The sequence below is a fragment of the Bos javanicus genome, chromosome 24 (assembly GCF_032452875.1).
Source record: "Bos javanicus breed banteng chromosome 24, ARS-OSU_banteng_1.0, whole genome shotgun sequence".
Taxonomy (NCBI): Eukaryota; Metazoa; Chordata; class Mammalia; order Artiodactyla; family Bovidae; genus Bos; species Bos javanicus.
This window is the reverse complement of record NC_083891.1, coordinates 7049530-7070632: the sequence shown is the minus strand read 5'-3', so window position 1 is coordinate 7070632 and position 21103 is coordinate 7049530. Positions and strand designations below refer to the sequence as shown.

The 21103-nt window shown below is 44.6% G+C and overlaps 1 long non-coding RNA gene and 1 other non-coding gene across 2 annotated transcripts; both read left to right on the top strand.

The window, feature by feature from the left end:
- Nucleotides 1-2164: 2164 nt before the first annotated feature.
- On the top strand, nt 2165-16274 carry LOC133237471 (uncharacterized). Its single transcript, XR_009733207.1, has 3 exons — nt 2165-3269; nt 4775-14261; nt 14503-16274. It is a non-coding gene; the product is annotated as an uncharacterized LOC133237471 (long non-coding RNA).
- TRNAC-ACA (transfer RNA cysteine (anticodon ACA)) lies at nt 15096-15167 on the top strand. Its single transcript has one exon. It is a non-coding gene; the product is annotated as a tRNA-Cys (tRNA).
- Nucleotides 16275-21103: the final 4829 nt, after the last annotated feature.

The window sequence follows — 21103 nt, the reverse complement described above, 5'->3', positions numbered from 1 at the left end:
TCTTTGTGACCCCATGAGACTGTAGCCCACCAGGGTCCTCTGTCCCTGGGGTTTCCCAGGCAGGTATATGCTGGAGTGGGTTGCCATTTCCTTCTCCAGGAGATCTTCCTAACTCAGGGATCGAACCCGAATCTCTTACATCTCCTGCATTGGCAAGTGGGTTCTTTACCGCTAGAGCCACCTGGAAAGACTAGAGTGGGTAGCCATTTCCTTCTCCAAGGAATCTTCCCATCCCAGGGATCGAACCAGCGTCTCCTGCCTTGCGGGCAGATTCTTTACCATCTGAGCCATCAGGGCAGCCCTTCTAAAACATAAATATGCTTAGAAGTCTTTAAAAGCCCTTCACTGGCAACCTGGATGTTTTAAAATGTAGGTTTTATTGTAATTTAGGCATGGGGAAACCAACAGATCGGCATAGAAGGCATAGTTTGTTCCTTACAGGTCTGGAGAGGAGGGGCCAGCCGGGCCACGCAGGGCCACCTGGAAGAGCCCAGGGCGGGTCCGGGAGCAGAAGGAGCTAGAATGTGGCGGCAGCCTGGACTGTGGCTTCCTCGGGAAGGGAAGGCAGGGAAAGCAGACTTAGGACTGGCTCATGTGACGGTTTCCGTGGGCTCTGGAGCGCAGAGGCTGACCTGGGGCTGATGAGGGCAGGGAGCCACGCAGAGTCGGTGGGCGACCTGTGGGCCCTGGCTTGGTCAGTCTGTGCAGGGAAGCTGAGTCCAGGCACTGTCTTTGGGAACTGCCTGGGCCTGTGAGGGGCACTGTCTCTCTCTGGTCAGCGAGGCCCCAGATGCCAGAATTCAGAAAACACAGGTAATACAGCTGGCATTCGCGGAGGCGTGCATCTCAGAACGGTTTTCCTGGGAGATGCTCTGGAGGGAGGGGGTTCTGTCACCCCATGCTGGGAGCTATTGCATATGGCGCCCTGTTGACTGCACGGGCCTGTATCTTGTGCGTGAGCGCGTGCGTGCGTGCGTGTGTGTGTGTGCATGGCTCGTGCACGTGCGCTCACTCAGTTGTATCTGACTGTTTTTCAAACTCATCAGTAGCTGATCAGGCTCCTCTGTCCATGGGATTTTCCAGGCCAGAATACTAGAGTGAGTTGCCATTTCCTACTCCAAGGGATCTTCCCAACCCAAGGAATTGAACCTGTGTCTCCTGCATCTCCTGTATTACAGGCAGATTCTTTACCACTGAGCCACCTGGGAAGCTGCTGGCTGCACCCTAGTAGGTTATAGTTGTCAGGGAATCCTGCTTTAAAGGAAGCTGTTTTGTTGTTCGTTTGCTAAGTTGTGTCTGAATTTTTGCAACCCCAGGGACTGCAGCATGTCCGGCTTCCCTGTCCTTCCCAGTCTCCCGGAGTCAGCTCAAACTCATGTCCGTTGAGTCAGTGATGGCTAACCTGTTAATCTTGAGTTAATACTGCTTTCCAAGCTTGTTTAACATGAACTCTTTTTGAAATACATAACATGTAGTTTTTAAGGTGTCTTGAAATGGTGTTTTAGACATAGAATCTAGATTTGTTTTGCCCGTTACCTGGCATCCATGCTCTCCCCTGGGGTTTCTAGGAGGAGTTTGAGGGTAGGCCCTGCTCACTTCCGCCTCTAAGTTGCGCTCAAACCTGTTTCCTCCATTATTTGAAATTGTACCTGGGGCTCTGCACTTAATTAAAAGTCCACTCTTTCTAGTGCCAGCTCCTCTGTGAAGTTTTTGTCAGCTTCCCAAACCCACACATACATGATGTGTGCTGTGTGCCAGACCTTCTCATTTCCAATTATCACCTAACGTTATTGTCATTATAGTCCTGCGAGACAGGCGGTATTTTGTCCCTATTTTATAGATAAGCAACTTGAGAGACAGAGTTGTTGAGTGATTTATCCAAGGTCACAAAGCTCAAAGGTGTTCAGGATGTCACTGGCATTCCATTCACGCTATTGGAATAGATGAAAGTGTCTGTGGAGTAAGGGAGATACTTTCTCTCTTTTTTATTAAACTTCTGATTTTCTATTGGAATATAGCTGATTAACAATGTTGCGATAGTTTCTGGAATGCAGCCAAGGGACTCGGCCATACATATACATGTATCCATTCTCCTCCAAACTTCCCTAGGGGAAGTACTTTGTGATAGATGTGTGTGTGTGAGTGTGTGTGTGTGTGTGAGAGAGAGAGAGAGAGAGAGAGAGAATATGTTCTTTAAATCAGAGGGAAGAAGTCTCTCTTTTTTAACACTCTGGAACTTTGTTAAGACTGTACCTATTGAAAATTTGTTCAGAATAATTCAGATGGAATTTTAACTTAACATTTACTTTGGCTTCGTGAGAAATTTTCCGAGTCCGTCCTCTGAGAGTGAGTTCATCAGTAACCAGAATGCGGGGGAGACTGTAACCCCCTTAAACATACACTCTGCAGTACTAGCTTTTATACGAATACAGTAGGTGACTGCTAATTCCTTCTTTGAAAAAATAATTGTGTTTACTTGTGTATTTTTGGCTGTGCCGGGAGTTTGGCTGCCCAGGCGTTTTCTCTCGTTGCGGCGTGGGGGTTGCTCCCTAGAGGCTGTGTGTGGGCTTCCCACTGCAGTGCCTTCTCTTGCGGATCCCGGGCCCTAGAGCACCAGGCTCAGCAGTTGTGGTGCTCGGGCTCAGTTGCGCTAGGTACGTGGGATCTTCCGGATCAGGGATCAAACACAAATCAAAATGTGTCTCCTGCATTAGCAGGTGGATTCTTTACCACTGAGCCACCAGGGAAGCCCTCAGTTCAGTTCAGTTCAGTCGCACAGTCGTGTCTGACTATTTGCGACCCCATGGACTGCAGCACGCCAGGCCTCCCTGTCCATCACCAACTCCCAGGAAGCCCTAATTCATTCTTACACATTCATGACAAGGAACGCTTTCAGAACTGCGTCAGCCAGCGTTCAAGGCATAAGTCATAAGAGCTTTACTGCGTGACCGTGGGCTGACTAGTCAAGTCTGAAATCCACAGGGTAAGCTGGGAATTCTAGAAGAGGCTGAAGCTCCTATCCCCACACAGGATTTCTTCTTCAGGGAAGCCTCAGTTCTGCTTTCAAGGTCTTCCCACTGACTGAATCCGGCTCCCCTGGATGAACGAGGATTATCTCCCTTAACTGAAGTCAACCAACTGTGGACTTGATTCCCATCTACAAGATTTCTTCACAGCAACTCCTGGGAGAGAGTCTGGTTGAATAACTGGAGGCTGTAACCTCGCCAAGTTCATGCGTCAAAAGATGGTCACAAGAGCCTTTCCTAATGGTAATGACGTTCATCTCTTTTATGTCCCTATTCGTACATGAGAACAAAAAACTCATTTATTTAGAAATATTCTATTCGATAAGCAAGATGTTTTAATCATTTAAGTGGGCTTTGTTTCCACTGGTGTGAAGCCACGTGACCCCAGATATTGGCATTTACTTGCTTTGTGGTCATCTTCGGATCCCTTTCTGGTTATGCCTGCCTTTCTCTCTCTTCATGGTCCTGGTTCAAATATCACTGGTTTATATTAACCCTGAGCTCAGCTGCCTTATCTGAAAACGAGGATAATTATCCTACTGACCTCCGATCCTGAGTGAAGGATTAACTGACCGAGTTCACTCACTCAGCACGATGGCGTGTCTGGAATGCAAGGAGCAATATCCTTTTGTGTTAATAGAAGTACTTGCCCTTGTTTCCCACTGTTTTTTTTTTTTTTCTGGCCGTGAACATGCAGTTGAGGGACAGGTCCTCTGCAGCAGACATTCAGAGGTTTTCTGATGTTACATTTGGGAGAATTAAAAAACTGGCATTTGTCCACCGCCTTCTAATGCAAAATGTATCATTTTTTAAAGACCTGTCTCCCATCCTCTTTCTGAAGCGCTGCAGATTCAGTTTTCAGGGTGGTCAGCTTCCCTGGAAGAGGTCTAGAAAGTTCACGATGGCTTTGCCGCTAGGTCAGGTGGTTTTGACTTTCTACTGCTCATGAAATGGTCACCCTGCTCATAAACACTTAAGTAGGTTCGAAGATATTTCTAGGCGTTGAGCCACTTTTCTAGGCAGCTTCCTTCTGACATAAGTAAATGTTTTATTATCATTTATCAGTATCATAGAGGAAGATACTGAGATGTAGAGAAAGGGCATTTTCTCCTTCTCAGCTCTGGAATCAATTCCAGGCCTCCACCTGACGGTGAGCCCTGCCTTCTTTCTCGCTGGGAACCAACACCCGATCCTAGGTGAGGGGGTCAGGAACAATCTCCCACCTTCTTTCCCAGTTCTTCTTTCCTGGCCAGAAAATGAATCTCCTTTGCCAGCAGAGATCTTTTCCTCCTTTACTTTCAGAAGAGGCTGGCAAGATTTCTTCTGGGGAGGAAGTAGGAGTTGCTGCTGTGCAGACAGGGGGCAAGCACCCTCCCCCTCCTCCCCCGTCCCTGGAGTGACCTCTTTGCAGAAACGCCCTGAGCAGTTCAGAGGTGCGAGGTGGGAGGGGCTGTGGTGAGGGGGAGGAGGATGTTTTCTTTGCTGGTCCACCTCGGTCAACTGTCCGTGACCATCTGGTACGGATGATTTAGGTGGGGTCCCCTGCTCAGGAAGATAGACTCCTGTCTTATGCTATGAAGCCTCCATGATGAGCTGTCATTTCAGAGATGTGTGCGCAGAGCCAGCCTGGCAGGGCCCCTCCCGGTACCCGAGGCCTTCTCGCCAGCACCGACTCCCCCCTCACCTGTGACCCTGTGAAGTCCTTGGGGCATAATAATTAGGCCAAGTCCATCTGCATCTTCCCGCAGGGCTCCGTGCCAAGCATCGGCTCACCCAACACTGCCTGAATGAATGAATGAACCAACGAATCCACTAAAGTGTTCCTCGGTTTGCCTAATGGAAGAGATGGTCCAGGCAGTGCTCAGGACCCACAGTTACCAAAGACCAGACGTCTCCGTGAAGTGCCCAATAATGAAAGATCATTTCTTTCTTCTTCTTTTTTTTTTAAGGTTTTTTTCGATGTGGATGACTTTATAATCTTTATTGAATTTGGTGGCTCAGACAGTAAAGAATCCGCTTGCAGTGCAGGAGACCTGGGTTCCATCCCCGAGTCAGGAAGATGTCCTGGAGAAGGAAATGGCAGCCCACTCCAGTATTCTTGCCTGGAGAATCCCATGGACAGAGGAGCCTGGCTTGGGCTACAGTTGATAGGGTCTTAAAGAGTCAACACCCAGTGACTAAACACATTGAATTTGTTACAAATGTTGCTTCTGTTTTATGTTTCTTTTTGGGGGGTCAGGCAAGTGGGATCTTAGTTCCTCAACAAGGGAACAAGCCCACGCCCCTTTCACTTGAAGGTAGGAAAGTCCCAGGAGAGTGTTTCTGACTTCCGTGGTGGGTAGTCACTCAGTCATATCTGACTCTTGCTATTCCATGGACTGTAGCCCTCCAGGCTCCTCTGTCCATGGGGTTTTCCGGGCAAGAACACTGGAGTAGGTCGCTATCCCCTCCTCCAGGGGATCTTCCTGACCCAGGGATCGAACCCCGGTCTCCTGCATGGCAGGTGGGCTCTTTACCGTCTGAGCCACCAGGGAGCTCTGAACTTACATAAAGGATGCAGATGGGGATCAAGTATCTCGAAATGGCATCCATGCTGTTAAAGGATGCCTCTTCTCTTCTGATGAGTAGGTGATTTTGGGGTTTTGGTATGATTACCATGGAATGATTCTGTATTGAGATTATGAAAATATGATAATGATCATGAAAATATTGAGATGATGAAATATGATCATGAAAATGTCCTTGTTGTTCAGTCACTAAGTCACGTCTGACTCTTCGACCCATGGACTGCAGCACCCCCGGCCTCCCTGCCATTGACTGTCTCCTAGAGTTTGCTCAAACTCATGTCCATTAAGTTGGTGATGCCATCCACCCATCTCATCCTCTGTCACCCACTTCTGCCCTCAGTCTTTCCCAGCATCAGGGTCTTTTCACATCAGTGAATTGGCTTTTCACACCAGGTGGCCAAAGTGATGAAGCTTCAGCATCAGTCCTTCGAATGAATATTCAGGGTTGGTTTCCTTTAGGATTGACTAGTTTGATCCCCTTGCTGTCCAAGGGACTTAATGGATGTTCCTTAGGTTAACAGTCATCTCAGTCTACTAGGTAGGACTAAGGATGTGGATTCAGTATTGAGTAAATGTCGAGAAGGAGTTGATGGGAGGTGCCATGAGGAATAATTATGAGACTGAATTGAAAAAGCCACTCAGTTTAATTCTAATCTGAGTAATTGAGGTGTGAACTCATCTCAATAATTTATTCAAATCAACCATCATACAAATCAGGTTGAATTCACAGATTTGGGCTTCCCTGGTGGCTCAGTTGGTAAAGAATCCACCCGCAATGCAGGAGACCTGGGTTTGATTCCTGGGTTGGGAAGATCCCCTCGAGAAAGGAATAGCTTAGCCACTCCAGTATTCTGGCCTAGAGAATTCCATGGACTGTATAGCCCACGGCGTCGCAAAGAGTCGGACACGACTGAGTGACTTTGGGCTTCCCTCGTAGCTCAGTTGGTAAAGGATCTGCCTGCAATGCAGGAGACATCTGTTTGATTCCTGGGTCGGGAAGATCCCCTGGAAAAGGGAATGACTACCCACTCCAGTAGTCTGGCCTGGAGAATTTTACGGACAGGGGAGCCTGGCAGGCTACAGTCCATGGGGTCACAAAGAGTCGGACCGACCGAGAGACTTTCACTTCACAGATTTAGACCATTTCCTGAATTCTGACTCAGAAGGTTTGACCTGTGTGCTTATGGCCAGAGGGAAGTAGATAGATGAAATATTTCACCTCCTTCAGACCTTTATCTTGAAGGTACTGCAGGTATGTGAGTGATCCGAAAGTCAAGTGAAACTCTCTTTTCTGTGGTCATTTAGCTCCTCGATGTTGATTCTCATCGTGGCCTTTTTTTTTTTTAAACCGAGAAATCAAATACCCAATAGGCTTTATCATGCATTCCCATGATTAGTAAACTAATATTTACTGCTCATGCTTCTGAGTGCTGCATGTGTACTGACTTATTTAATTCTGGAAACACTGATAGGAGCCCGTCTCAGTCTCTCCTTGTGAGGTGAGGATGCAGGAGTGTGGGGAGTGATGACACGTCTCTGAGCTCTGTGCCTGCGATGCACAGAGGGGGCTGTCAGCGTTCACATCTGAACCATACATTCTTTCAAGCTTCCCAGGTGGCGCTAGTGGTCGAGAACCCGCCTGCCACTGCAGACGTAAGAGATGCGGGTTCTATCCCTGGGTCTGGAAGATCCACTGGAGGAGGCCATGACTACCCACTCCAGGATTGTCTGGAGAATCCCATGGACAGAGGAGTCCATGGGGTCACAAAGAGTCTGACACCACTGAGCAACTAACAAGGCCTGGATAACTTTTCCAGCTTCAAAATGAGCATCTTTCAGAACATGCTGATCTGGGTCAGAAATAGAATTTGCATGCATGTGCACATGCTAAGTTGCTTCAGTCCTGGCTGACTCTTTTCAACCCCATGGACCATGGCCCGATATTTACAATATAAAAGTGCTTAGTTGGTCTATTTTAGACGTGTAAATATAAACAAAGTTTCCTTCTAACTCCAACGTTTGGACAGTCAGTGACAGTGTCATCAGTAGGATGTTTGTCCAGGATCCAGTGTCCTGCTGAAGCATCCGTTCCTTAGAAGATGCAAATATAAACAAACACCATCTCTTTATGTCAGAAATAGAGAGGTTTCCCCACCCAGACCGCTTCCCAAGTAACTGTGATGTGTGGCTTGACCAGCAGGCAGGGGGCCAGCAAGTCCTGACTCTGCACTTCTGTCTACACTTAGCAGACTGGGCCCCCTGGGTCAGAGATGTATCAAAGAAGGGCTCCCAGCACCGCCTCATCCTCTTTAGCTTTCAATGGGTGAATCTTTCTCCTGCAGAAAGAAATCCGAAGGAGCTTCACAGTGAGAAGAAAGCTCACCAACTGCTGATCCCAGGGGAGAACCCCCCTGCCTCATGGAGTGAGCTATCTCTTCCCGGCTTCAGCTGTCCCTGGGGTGCCCTGAGGGCAGCCTCGGACTCTTAAGAAACTGCGTTTGCTTTGTTCTGTCAGGAGAACCTGGTCTGGCCACTTTGCTGAGTCACAGCGCGGGACCCTGCTCACAGCTATTTCAAGCCTCAGCCTGGATTGCTGTTTCATCTTTATCCTCAAAATCTCTGCTCGGCAGTCTATCCTTGAGGCCCGGGGAGGCCTCCTCCCCTCCGCTGATTTCATTCTCTCCTTCCTTCTCTCTCCCTTCTCCTCCCTCTGCTCCACACCATCTGTTTCTATCTCATTTTTGAGGAGCAGACAAAGGCTTTGGGAATCAGTCCTGAATATTCACTGGAAGGACTGATGCTGAAGCTGAAGCTCCAATACTTTGGCTACCTGATGCGGAGAACTGACTCATTGGAAAAGCCCCTGATGCTGGGAAAGATTGGGGGCAGGAGGAGAAGGGGGAGACAGAGAATGAGTCGGTTGGATGGCATCACCGACTCGATGGACACAACTCTGAGCAAGCTCTGGGAGTTGGTGATGGACAGAGAGCCTGGTGTGCTGCAGTCCATGGGGTCGCAAAGAGTCGGACACGACTGAGCGACTGAACTGAACTGAACTGAAGGGCTTCGGAGACAGATCTCTAAGTCTCACTGCATGGACCTGCCAGGCAGATTTCTTGATTTTATGAGCCTCGATTTCCTCATCCAGGAAACAAGGAAAATCATGCCAGTGTCACCATATTTGTGAAAAATGTTATATGCATATGATCACTTGATAAGGCATCTACCAAACAGTAGGGACCCAATAATCTATTCTATCCCTCCCCTCTTTTCTTAAATTGAAATATAGTTGATTTACAATGTTGTGTTAATTTCTGCTGCACAGCAAAGTGATTCAGTTATACACACACACATACATACACACACAAACATATATACATATACATTCGTTTTCATTTTCTTTTCCATTATGAATTTTCACAGGATATAGATTATAGTACCCTGTGCTGTACAATAGAACCCTGTGGTTTATCCTTTTTTTTTTGTATTTTTAAATTTTTAATTGAAGTATAGTTGATTTACAGTGTGGTGTTAATTTCTGCTGTATGGCAAAATGATTTAGTTATACACACACACATATATATATATATATTGATATTCTTATAGTAGGATACTGAATATAGTTCTCTGCTATACAGTTTTTTACTACTTTTTTTTTTTACTACATTTTTACTACTGTTTTTTATTTCCACTAAGCTACTGTTTGTTTGATAACATTTTGATTCATGGGGTGTTGAGACTGCATCTTAAAAAACTTTGTATCCCCCTGAACCAAAGATAGTGTCTTGGGTATATCAGGCAGTCAGTAAGGAATTGTTGAATTAAATTAAATTGCTCAGATGAGAAACAGAGAAGAAATAAAGAAGATAAGAAGAAATAAAAGGAAATAAACTCAAAATGAACTAAAGACCTAAATGTAAGATCTGAAACCATAAAACTCCTAGAAGAGAACATAGGCAGAGCTGTCTTTGACATAAACCGTAGCGATATTTTTTGGATCTATCTTCTAAGGCAACAGAAATGAAGGCAAAAGTAAACAAGTGGGGCCTAATTAAACTTAAAAGCTTTTTGCACAGCAAAGGAAACCATCAATAAGACAAGAGAACAACCGACTGAATGGGAGAAGATATTTGCAAATGATATGACCAATAGGGGTTAATAGCCAACATACTGAACAGCTCTTGTGACTCAACATCATAAAAACAAACAATCCAGTTACAAGATGAGCAGAAGAACTGATAGTTTTCCAGAGAGGAAACACAGATGGCCAGCAGGTGCCTGGAGGGATGCTCAGCATCACAATGTCAGGGAAATGCCAATCAAAACTGCAAGTAGCTGTCGCCTCATACCTGTCAGAATGGCTGTCTTCAAGAAGAACTCAATGACAAATGTTGGTGAGGATGTGGAAAAAAGGGAACCCTGTACACTATTGGTGAGAAGGTAAATTGGTGTAGTCACTGTGGAAAACGGTAGGACGGTTTCTAAAACTAGGAGTAGAACTAGCATGAAAAGTGAAAGTGGCTCAGTCGTGCCCGACTCTTTGTGACCCCGTGGGCTGTACAGTCCATAGAATTCTCCAGGCCAGAGTGCATAGCCATTCCCTTCTCCAGGGGATCTTTCCAACTCAGGTCTCCTGCACTGCAGGCAGATTCTTTACCAGCTTAGCCACTAGAGAAGCCAAAGAGTACTGGAGTGGGTAGCCATTCCCTTCTCCAGTGGATCTTCCCGATCCAGGAATTGAACCGGGGTCTCTTGCATTGCAGGCGGATTCTTTACCAGCTGAGCTACTAGGGAAGCCCTAGAACTACCATAGGGAAGCCCTAGAACTACCATAGGATTCAACAGTTCCACTCCTGTGTATATATCTGAAATAAAAAAGACACTAATTTGGGGACTTCTCTGGTGATCTAGTGACTAAGACTCTGAGCTTCCAATGTAGGGGAACTGCGTTCGATACCTGGTCAGGGAATTAGATCTCATATGCCACAAATAAAAGCCTATGCAGCCTAAATAAATAAATAAAAATTTAAGAAGACACTAATTTGAAAAGATACATGCACCCCAATGTTCACAGTTGCTAACATGTAGAATCAACCTAAGTGTCCATCAACAGATGGATGATAAAGAAGATGTGATGTATATGCATGTGTGTCTGCTCAGTTGCTAAGCCATGTCCGACTGTTTACAATCCCATAGACTGTAGCATGCCAGGCTCCTCTGTCCATGGGATTCTCCAGGCAAGAATACTGGAGTGGGTTGCCATTTCCTCCTCTAGGGGATCTTCCTGACCCAGGGATCGAACCTGTGTCTCCTGCATTGGCAGGCGGATTCTTTACCACTGAGCCACATGGGATGCCCCATGACATGTATGTATACACACACACACACACAGACACATAATGGAATACTATTCAGACATAAACTAGAGTAAAATCTTGCCATTCACAGCAACATGGATTGACTTGGAGGACGTGATGATGGGTGAAGTGGGTCAGACAGAGAAGGACAGACACTGTGTGATGTCACTTGTATATAGAGTCTAAAGAAGACAACAAACTCGTGACTATGACAAAGGAGAGCAGACTCAGGATACAGAGAAAGGGCTGGTGGTTACCAATGGGGACAGAGAAGAGGAAGAAGGTAGAGGGTTAAGAGATTCAAATTGTGACGTATAAAATAAGCTACAAGGATATACAGTACAACAGGGGAATATAGGCACTATTTTATAATAACGCTAAACGGAGTACATCCTTTAAAAATTGCGTATCACTATATTGTTCACCTGTAACTTACAAAATATTGTACAGCAACGACACTTCAGTTTTGAAAAAGGCATGTGATCAGCATTCTGGATCGTCACTTCCTACCCTTCAATCGAGAAGACAGTAGTAGCAGGTTTCAGGGTCTAAATATCAGGGAGTATTTTAGGACCAGGACTATGGTGTACCGAACCCCTTAAGAATTATTATGCTACCAGTTACCTGAATCTCAGAGCAACTGTGACTTTATAAGCCTTAACATTCTGTTTCTTTCTTTTCTTTTTTTCACGGCCATAGGACATTAGTGATACAATTCGAAAGCTTGTTGTAAGATCTATAGGATAGATACTGGCAGTATATCAGGGCCGATTTCCTGCTTTTGATAATTGCAATGTGGTTAATACAGCAGGTTTTGGGAGAAGGGGGTCTTATGTCCACCACTCATTTTCCAACTTTTCAGAGAATAACATACTGTGCTTGAGACAGGGAGAATGGTGGAGCAAACATGATTAACATGTCGATAGTTGGGAATCTCCTTGAGGGCTATGTGGGTATTCTTTGTATTATTTTTGCAGCTTTTGTGTAAGGCTGAAACTATCTCAAAAGGAAGAATAGGAAAAAAATAGCTATTTGAAATCATATGTTTGCATCTTACTTGACTGGTAGCCAGATGAATGAGTTACCAGACCAAAATAAAGTTCTCTCTCCTCTCCCTCAAGGAAGTGCTAATTATGTCATCGGCTAAGCCTGATCCCAAACTCTTGAGAGTTTCTGATCTGCAAGGTCAGGGGTGTTTCTGCTGCTCACCTGCAGCTGGAGCACCGCCCTCCCCAACCCCTCCCCGACCCTGATCCCTCATCCTGCATGAGTGGAACATCATCCTGGAGTTTGTTCGACATCAACCAGGAACAAGGACAGAGACTTTGCTTGACCAGCAAGGTCTGAAGTGGGCGCATTCGCAGAGCCGGGGCGCAGTCACCTTGGGAAAGATCAGCTTTGACAAACAGAGTTTTAATGACACATTAGCCTGATGGATCAGCACCGGGGCTGGATCATGTTCCAAGGACTGGTCAGAAATTTTTGACTCTGTAACAAACTACTATTGATTATTATATTTTTATGAAGAGTGAAAAATAAATATTGCAACAGCTGTCTGCAAACGTGACTATATGTTCAGTTGTAAACTAAACTGGCTTTGCTCTCATTTGCCTTACACTACTACTGGTCTGCAAGGTGTTCCTCCCATTGCAAATGAAGGACTCTGGGAATGGCTTTAGGAGGTCACAGCCTGCCCCTAAGCTGTGGTTCACCTAGAATTCAAGCATTTCCTCCAGACCCAGGGGAGCATCCTTTCTGATGGGCAGTGCCAGAAAATAAGGAGAGGAGATTAGAGGTAAACTTGGTGTGACAGAAACACCCCAGATTCATACATAGAAGAGAGAACTGCTCTTGGAGCTGCTAGGGTCATTCAGCCCTGGTTCTCATCCCTCTAACCTTGGGTCCTCTCCTGTCTCTTCCACACACACCCTCCATCAGGTGCGGTCCTCAAGTCTGGGGACTAAAGACAGAAACGGCTAATTTTACAAATCTGGGGGTGGCATCCGGAGCACAAGGAAGCTCTTCGGGGAGCCAACAGAGAAGTGTGACCTGGAGGGACGTGTGCGTGTTCCCTGTACGTGCTTCCTGTGTCATGGGATAGCACCGCTCAGCACAGCCTGTGTGCCCTGGGGGCCCGTCCACTGAGACCTCAGTGGTGCTGCTGAGACCCCAGGCAGGCAGTGACTTAAGCTTGGGAAGGACCCCGCACAATGGGCGCTGGCACCAGCGGACGAGGGTCCATGGGATCGAGAGAGTCGGACACGACTGAGCGACTTCACTTCACTTTACCTAATATTTATTAAAGCAGTGCAGAGATTCGGAAGCTGGGGTGCCCGTCAGAATCACCTAGAGAATTGTGAAAATACATATGCCTTGATCCCAACCTAAGTCAGATTTCAGGACTTGGGATGAGATCAAAATAAGTATGGGGCTTCCTTGGTAGCTCAGATGGTAAAGAATATGCCTGCAATGCAGGATACCTGGGTTCAATCCTTGGGTTAGCAAGATTCCCCTGGAGAAGGGAATGGCTACTCACTCCAGTATTCTTGTCTGGAGACTCCCAGGGATAGAGGAGTCTGGCGGGACTATAGTCCACCAGGTTACAAACAGTCAGACACGACTGAGCAAAAAAGATAATAATAATAATTTTAAGGAGATTTTAGCATTCATTTCATTATTGAGTACTCACAATAAGCCATGTAATCCTATTACCCAATATAAAATGTATAATTATAATTGTATGATACTTCTATCTACTTGAAGCCTATAGTTATGGTAAAATGTAACAGATGAACCATTAAAGGAAATTATAACTGATCATAACACCATCTTGCATTGTGTTGCACTGTTTATTTTTGCAGAGCCCTTTCGGCTTCCCTGGTGGCTTAGCTGGAAAAGAATCTGCCTGCAATGCGAGAGACCATGGTTCGATTCCTGGGTGGGAAAGATCCGCTGGAGAAGGGATAGGCTACCCACTCCAGTACTCTTGGGCTTTCCTTGTGGCTCAGCTGGTAAAGAATCTGCCTGCAATGCAGGAGACCTGGATTTGACCCCTGGGTTGGAAAGATCCCCTGGAGAAGGGAAAGGCTACTCACTCCAGTATTCAGGCCTGGAGAATTCCATGGACTGTATAGTCCGTGGGGTCGAAAAGAGTCGGACACGACTGAGCGACTTTCACTTTCACTTTACAACCATCATCCTGATTTGTTCCTACAACAACAAACGGTGTGAAGAATCCTTGGGCTGCTCCTTGGAAAAGAGACAATGGAGGGAGAAGGTACTGACTCGGAGTCTCATGGGAACAGATCCAGGTAATTTGTGCCACACTTGAACATGGGCATCTAGACATACCTCTGGCATTTGGCCCAGTAACTACTTCTCTGTTTGTGCTAAACTCTTTTCCTCTTTTACGGGAAAATTGCAGCTGTTACAGTCAACTGCCTTTTTTGGCATTATGTTCTATAATTTAAAAATATTTCCCAACCCCCTACACCTGTAGTCCGAGGCAGTCTCCGCCTGGCACCTAACGTCTTTTGAAATCTGTTCCCTTAGGATTCTACCCACAGGCCTGGCTCATCCAGTTCTGCCAGAAGGAAACCAGCTTGCCCCGGTAACCTGCATCTTCATGAGAATGTCCAGAACTCATCTGGGGTAAAGCCTTGCCTATTTAGTTGATGTTAGTCCTTATTCTCTTAATAAGATTTAGACGCATCCACAGGCCCATCTCTTCTCCTGTTAGCTGCCTGGCTGGCACAGATACTCTTATCACAGTGCTTGCATATTGTTGAAAATGTTCCCATAGAGTAGAAATGAAATTTGACTATAATTTATAGATTTGGGGACGAATATTTTTGGATTCAATATATCCATTTCCCATGACTATTTCTAGGAGAAGAAAAAGCAATAGAGACTTTGAACAATGGATATAAAACCAGAATAGCAAGGGAATAATCACCTTTTCATTTTTTCTTTATTAAATTTAAAATGCAATTTTGCTTCCATTCCCATTAAAAAGGCATGGCACTTAGTTGGTATTATTTTACATACATACAGCAAAACAATCAATGATACATGATTATTTGATTCTTCTTTGTATAAGTGGTGAAAATTTAATAATTCTGCTTTTAAGAGGAAATGCAAACTCTTCCCTGGTGGCTAAGGTGGTAAAGCATCTGCTTACAATGCGGGAGACCCAGGTTCAATCCCTGGTTTGGGAAGATCTCCTGGAGAAGGCAGTGGCAACCCACTCCAGTACTCTTGCCTGGAAAATCCCATGGACGGAGGAACCTGGTAGGCTATAGTCCATGGGGTCACAAAGAGTTGGACACAACTGAGTGACTTCACTTTCTTTCTTTCTTTAAGAGGAAAGGTTGGTGTTTCTCCGTAGAAACAATTAAGTTTCAGCAGTAGAGACTTAAGCACACAGCCGCACACAGAGTAAACAGCAATACTGCCCGCCGGCCCCGTCTGATCCCTGATGAAACTGGCTGATTCTCCCTCCAAAGGTCTACAACCTTTTCTCCATCTCAGACGTGGTCTCCCTGGACACCACGCACACGCCTAACCACGCCCAGGTCTCCTTTCGTCCACTCTCGTTGAATCCTCAGACCATCCATTGTTTATATAGCAGCCAAAATGATTCTTTAGCCTTTAAGTACAAACTGTTTTCCCATTGTCCTTGGGATATATCCAAACCTCTTTCCTTTTCGCTCACTGTGGACTGTCTACACTGGCTTTGGCATCTTTGACCTGAAATACTGACTCACAGCTCATGACCCAAATGGTCCTCGGGTCTCTGCTCAAATGTCACTTCCCTCTGAGAGGTCTTGTCTGGTAATTCCCTTCTCCAGGGGATCTTCCCGACCAGGGATTGAACCCGGGTCTCCCTCATTGCATGCGGATTCTTTGCCATCTGAGCCACCAGGGAAGCCCCTAGTCTGGCCACACTGCTCTTTTCTTCCTGAGCCCTTTTCACCACGTATTACCATATTTTCAAACATTTGCTTGCTCATTTATCGCAGCTCCGTGAGGGCTGGGAATCTCTCTGTTTTTGTCCATTTCTTTGTCTAGAGCAGTGGATGAATGAATATCCAAATGTCTCGGGTAAGTGTGGAACTTGAGCAACAGGGATGAATCAAAATCACACGACATGTCCCAAAAACTAGCTCCAGTTATCCCAATGTGATTTCCCCACAGGCTTATTGTCAATTTTCACCCCTGTGTTCAAGGTCGTCTCTCCTCTCCTTCCCTCCCGAATGGCTTTGTTCCTCAGCTCTCCCAATCTTAGAGCAAAGACATTGCAAATGATGCCACCAATAGTAATCTCTGCCTTTATTGTTTGCAGTAGAGCATTTATTTTTTTATTTTAAAAAATATTTATAATTAAAAAAAAATTAAGATATGCTATGTGTTACTGACCTCTTCAGTTACAGAGTAAGTGTTATAAGACACGGTTTTTGCTTTTCCCTGGCACTGAGCTCTGGGTAAGATTGCAAATATATCTATGTACCTATAGATATAATATGGGCTTCCCAGGTGGCTCACTGGGAAAGAATCTGCCTGCAATGCAGAAGCTGAGGATTTGATCCCTGGGTTGGGATGATCCCCTGGAGTAGGAAATGGCAACCCACTCCAGTATTCTTGCCTGGAGAATCTCACGGACAGAGGAGCCTGGTGGGCTACAGTCCATGGGGTCGAAAACATTCAGACATGACTAAGTGGCTGAGGACCAGAGATATAATATATATTTGAGTAGGTGCATATGTTTTTTATGCATATATTTCTTTCCTCCCTTAATTTCTCTTATTACTTTTGAATGAGGAGGATCCAAGCTCATTTTTGCACAAAATATATATCTTTAACAAGTTGATTTTTTTTAACAAGTTGATTTCTTTTAACAGACTGTAACCATCTGTCACTCAGTGAGTCTAAAAATCAGATATATTGAAGCTAACATTTTTTAGAAGAAAATGTAGTCATTTCTTGTAAGACCTTTACACCCCCAGAGGGATTTACAGGGATTTTGCTTCGAAGCAACACTGACCTCCGGTGGCCACAGAGTCTTATTAAACAGCTTTGCTTTTCTTTCTTTGGTTTTCTTTTTTTTTTTTTCAGTTAAGTTTACCTTTTTTAAAAACCAATAATCTTTCCTTCTAATAATTTCTCTATCATGGTAATTTTTATTTTCAATCCACAAAATTTAACATAACTGTGTTGATGTGGTCAATCTATCTCCTGAATCTTCACACCAGCTGTCAGGGTAATTGGTATTTTCATCCCTATTGTATGGATGTCCCTTGGACTGCAAGGAGATCCAACCAGTCCATCCTAAAGAATATCAGTTCTGGGTGTTCATTGGAAGGACTGATGCTGATGTTGAAACTGCAATATTTTGGCCACCTGATGCAAAGAACTGACTCATTTGAAAAGACCCTCATGCTGGGAAAGATTGAAGGCAGGAGGAGAAGAGGGTGACAGAGGATGAGATGGTTGGATGGCATCAGGGACTCGATGAACATGAGTTTGAGCAAGCTCCGAGAGTCAGTGAAAGGCAGGGAAGCCTGGTGTGCTGCAGTCCACGAAGTCCCAAAGAGTTGTACATGACTGAGCACACACGCCCACATAGGTACCCAGAGTTAGGATGTGAACATATCTTTTCGGAGGACATGATTCAACCCACTCCAGGGTCTGTCTCACTACACAACCCCCGTTTTTCCTAAGTCATGTTGCCTTGTGTCCATCGCTTTAGTATTTGATGACATGCTCTCCAGACTTGCAGCTGGATGTTCCTCAAGGCTTGTTGTTCCGTCACTCAGTCGTGTCTGTCTCTTTGTGACCCCGTGGACTGCAGCACGCCAGGCTCCCCTGTCCTTCACTATCTCCAGGAGCTTTTTCAAACTCATGTTCATTGAGTCGGTGATGCCATCCAACCATCTCATCCTCTGCCATCCCCTTCTCCTCCTGCCCTCAATCTTTTTCAGCATCAGGGTCTTTTCCAATGAGTCGGCTATTCTCGTCAGGTGGCCAAAGCATTGGAGCTTCAGCTTCAGCATCAGTCCTTCCAATGAATATTCAAGAATCAATCAATCAGTATTCAATTGAGTTCCTTTAGGACTGATTGGTTTGATCTCCCTGCTGTCTTGTCCATCATAGTTCACAGCAGCAGTGGATAAAAGCCCCCAAACTGAAGCAGCTGAAATAGCTAAATTGCAATTGATTTGGGGATAGTAGGTTAAGGCTAACAAGATTGAAGAAAACAACTTTTGTGGCCCATTTTGAAAGTAATTCTTGAAAAATAATCAAATCAAGGCATCACAAGTCTTATCAACCAAGTAAATGCTTTTATTAAAAAGATAAAACCTTAGCCCAGTGAGAGGAGCTTCGTGTTTGTACTGTCACTTCTGGGAAAGCTTTTAAGCTAAATCATCATGAGGTTTATAGCTTCGAGTCCTCAAGTTTCAGCAAATTCTTTGGCAACTTCACTTCAGGGCAAGTTAGAAATAGTGGAATTAATTCTGAGCACAACAAAGCCAGACTCAGATGTTCAGGATTCGATTTGCATTTAAAACCTTCAGTTTCTGTTTGTTTGCTTTATTTTATTTTATTTTTTTTTACTTAGCCCTTGAGAATGTGACGGAGGACAGCTCTTTGAACCCAAATGATGTGCAGGGTAACTGGAGGCTGGCTGGGCGGGGGTGGGGGGTCCCGTGGAAGGCTCCCCCAGGACACTGAACTTTGGAGCTGTTTTTAAAGTGGATGGTTCCCCAAAGAGAATGAAGAATAAATATATCTCAAGCTTAATGCTCCGTTGAAGAGAAGCAGAGATTGCTTTTTTCTTCAAATGACTAATCTGTGATGAGAAAATAAGGGAAGTAGACCTGACATCGCCTCTGTTTGCCTTTCGATGCCTGTCTTTACGGCCTGGTGCTCTGTTTCTGGAAAAATGTTCTTGACCGTTCTCCTCTTTTAAGATCTCTCCCGTCGTTGTGAAACGTCCGAGTTCATCTTGATGTCTCAGGAGGGTGGACATTGAGCGATTATTTCCTCGATGCTGGAGTGGTCAAGAAAGGGCTCTTGTCGGTTTACCAGCAGCACCCCCTTGTGGCCTTTCTGTGCATGTCATCATTCTAAATTGAAAAATTGCAAAGACAAGCAGAGGCTAAATTTCATTTCTAAACAATATTTTATTTTGTTTTTCAAGTTGTCAATTTAATTACTCTTGCCGTCTCTTGCTGTCTCTGTTATTTTGCCTGTGAAAGGCAGGGGAACTGGTATTCATTATTTAGGGCTGAAGTCTGTGGCTTGGAATGACCAGACTTCAGGTTCCTGTATGGTTCGAAGACATTTTATTAACAGTGGCCACTAAATCAGTAGCAACAGTCTGTGCCAAATCCTTGCACCCGATGTGTTTTTAGACATTTGAATAATTTAATTCTAAAAATACACTTTTCTCAAGACTAAAGTATTTTCAATTGTGTTATTATTTCAAGATATAGTGTTCCTTTCATCTTTATATGAACTCTGACTTTTTATTAACTACTAAAACGTGTATCTTGTGCAACACCTTATAAGCTCATACTCCACTTAAATTCTGTGTGAATTATTTGGAAATTAAGTTTTCTGAATGCACATTTCATATGTGACAGCTGTAGACTCAGCAAATTAGGGCTACCCTAATTTTAACATTTCTTAAAAAAAAACAAAAACCCTCTGTGTTTTAATTCAGAAAAAAAATCAGAAGTAATGTATTTTCCATGATAGGAACATCTGGCTTTGAGCTTTGTTCTAACTCTAGGTATTTTGGTGTTCTTAAGACCCTCACACAAAAAATGCCGCCTGGCCATTGAGATTCCTGGCTTCCACTGCAGGGAGCTCGAGTTTGATCCCTGGTCAGGGAACTAAGACACGTGAACTGAGAACATGTCTCATGGTGGCGCCAAAAGGAAAACTGCTGCCTGACAGCTTTTTATTTTGGGCGTCATCTTCCTTTCCTGTCACTATGACCACTTTTCCATCTTCAACGATCATTCAGAGATTGTTTAAAAACACAGTTTTGCTCAGACTGTAGTACATATTGCTTAGCTGTAGATATAATCAGATCTAGGGCAATTAATTTAGAGGCCCAAGACTCACTCCTGTGTGTGTGTGTGTGTGTGTGTAGCGTGAATAAGCGTGCTTGTGTACTCAGTTGCTTTAATCATGTCCGACTCTTTGTGACCCCATGAACTGCAGCCCGCCAGGCTCCTCTGTCCTTGGGATTCTCCAGGCAAGAATACTGGAGTGGGTTGCCATTTCCTACTCCACAAGCATGCTTATAGGTATTAAAAAATCATGTTGTGCTTACATGTGTTTTGAATGAATATTCTGGAGAAATGACAATTTCCTGAAGCCGTAAGTGTCATGTGCCTTTTCATAAACTTTTGTCTTCAGTTTCTTTGTCTCTCACCTGGGCCATAGCTTTTTTTTTTTTTTTTTTTTTTTGTATTTTTTGGTAGTACCACTCAGCAAGCAGAACTTCCCTGACTAGGGATCGAACCCATGCCCCCTGCAGTGGAAGCACAGAACTTCAACCACTGGACGATAGTTTTTAAATGATAATTCAACTTGTTATCATCCAACTCTAGTTACTCTAAGAAGTGCTTTCGACTTGCTCCATGAACACTGTTTTGGTAATAATTAACTGTAACTGCTACAGTAACCTGTATCTTCAATAGAACATTTACTGTACTATCTGTGACCTTCTGGATTTTGAACTATAGGATTATGCATCCCTGATTTATAGTCCGTGATGACTATATTCATTTATGAGGAAACATCTTTCAAAGAAATTTCTAAAACTTTTTTAAAACTTTGGATCTTCTAATTAATATACGCTTCCCTTTGCTAGCTTGCTTATTTATTTACTTGAATTGTGCTAAAATTCACATAATATAAAATTACCATATAAGCCATTTTTAAGTGTATTCACATCTTTGTTCAACAGTTGGTTTGGACTTTGTCCTATTATAACACTGAAACTCTGTACCCACAGCTGCCTCGCTCCGCCCACATATGGGGGTTCTATTCATCATGGACCTCAAATACTGTGAGGGCCAGGGAGGGAGGGGAAGGGCCGTGACTCAGTAAGGGAGCTGCTGGGACAAAGGAGGGCATC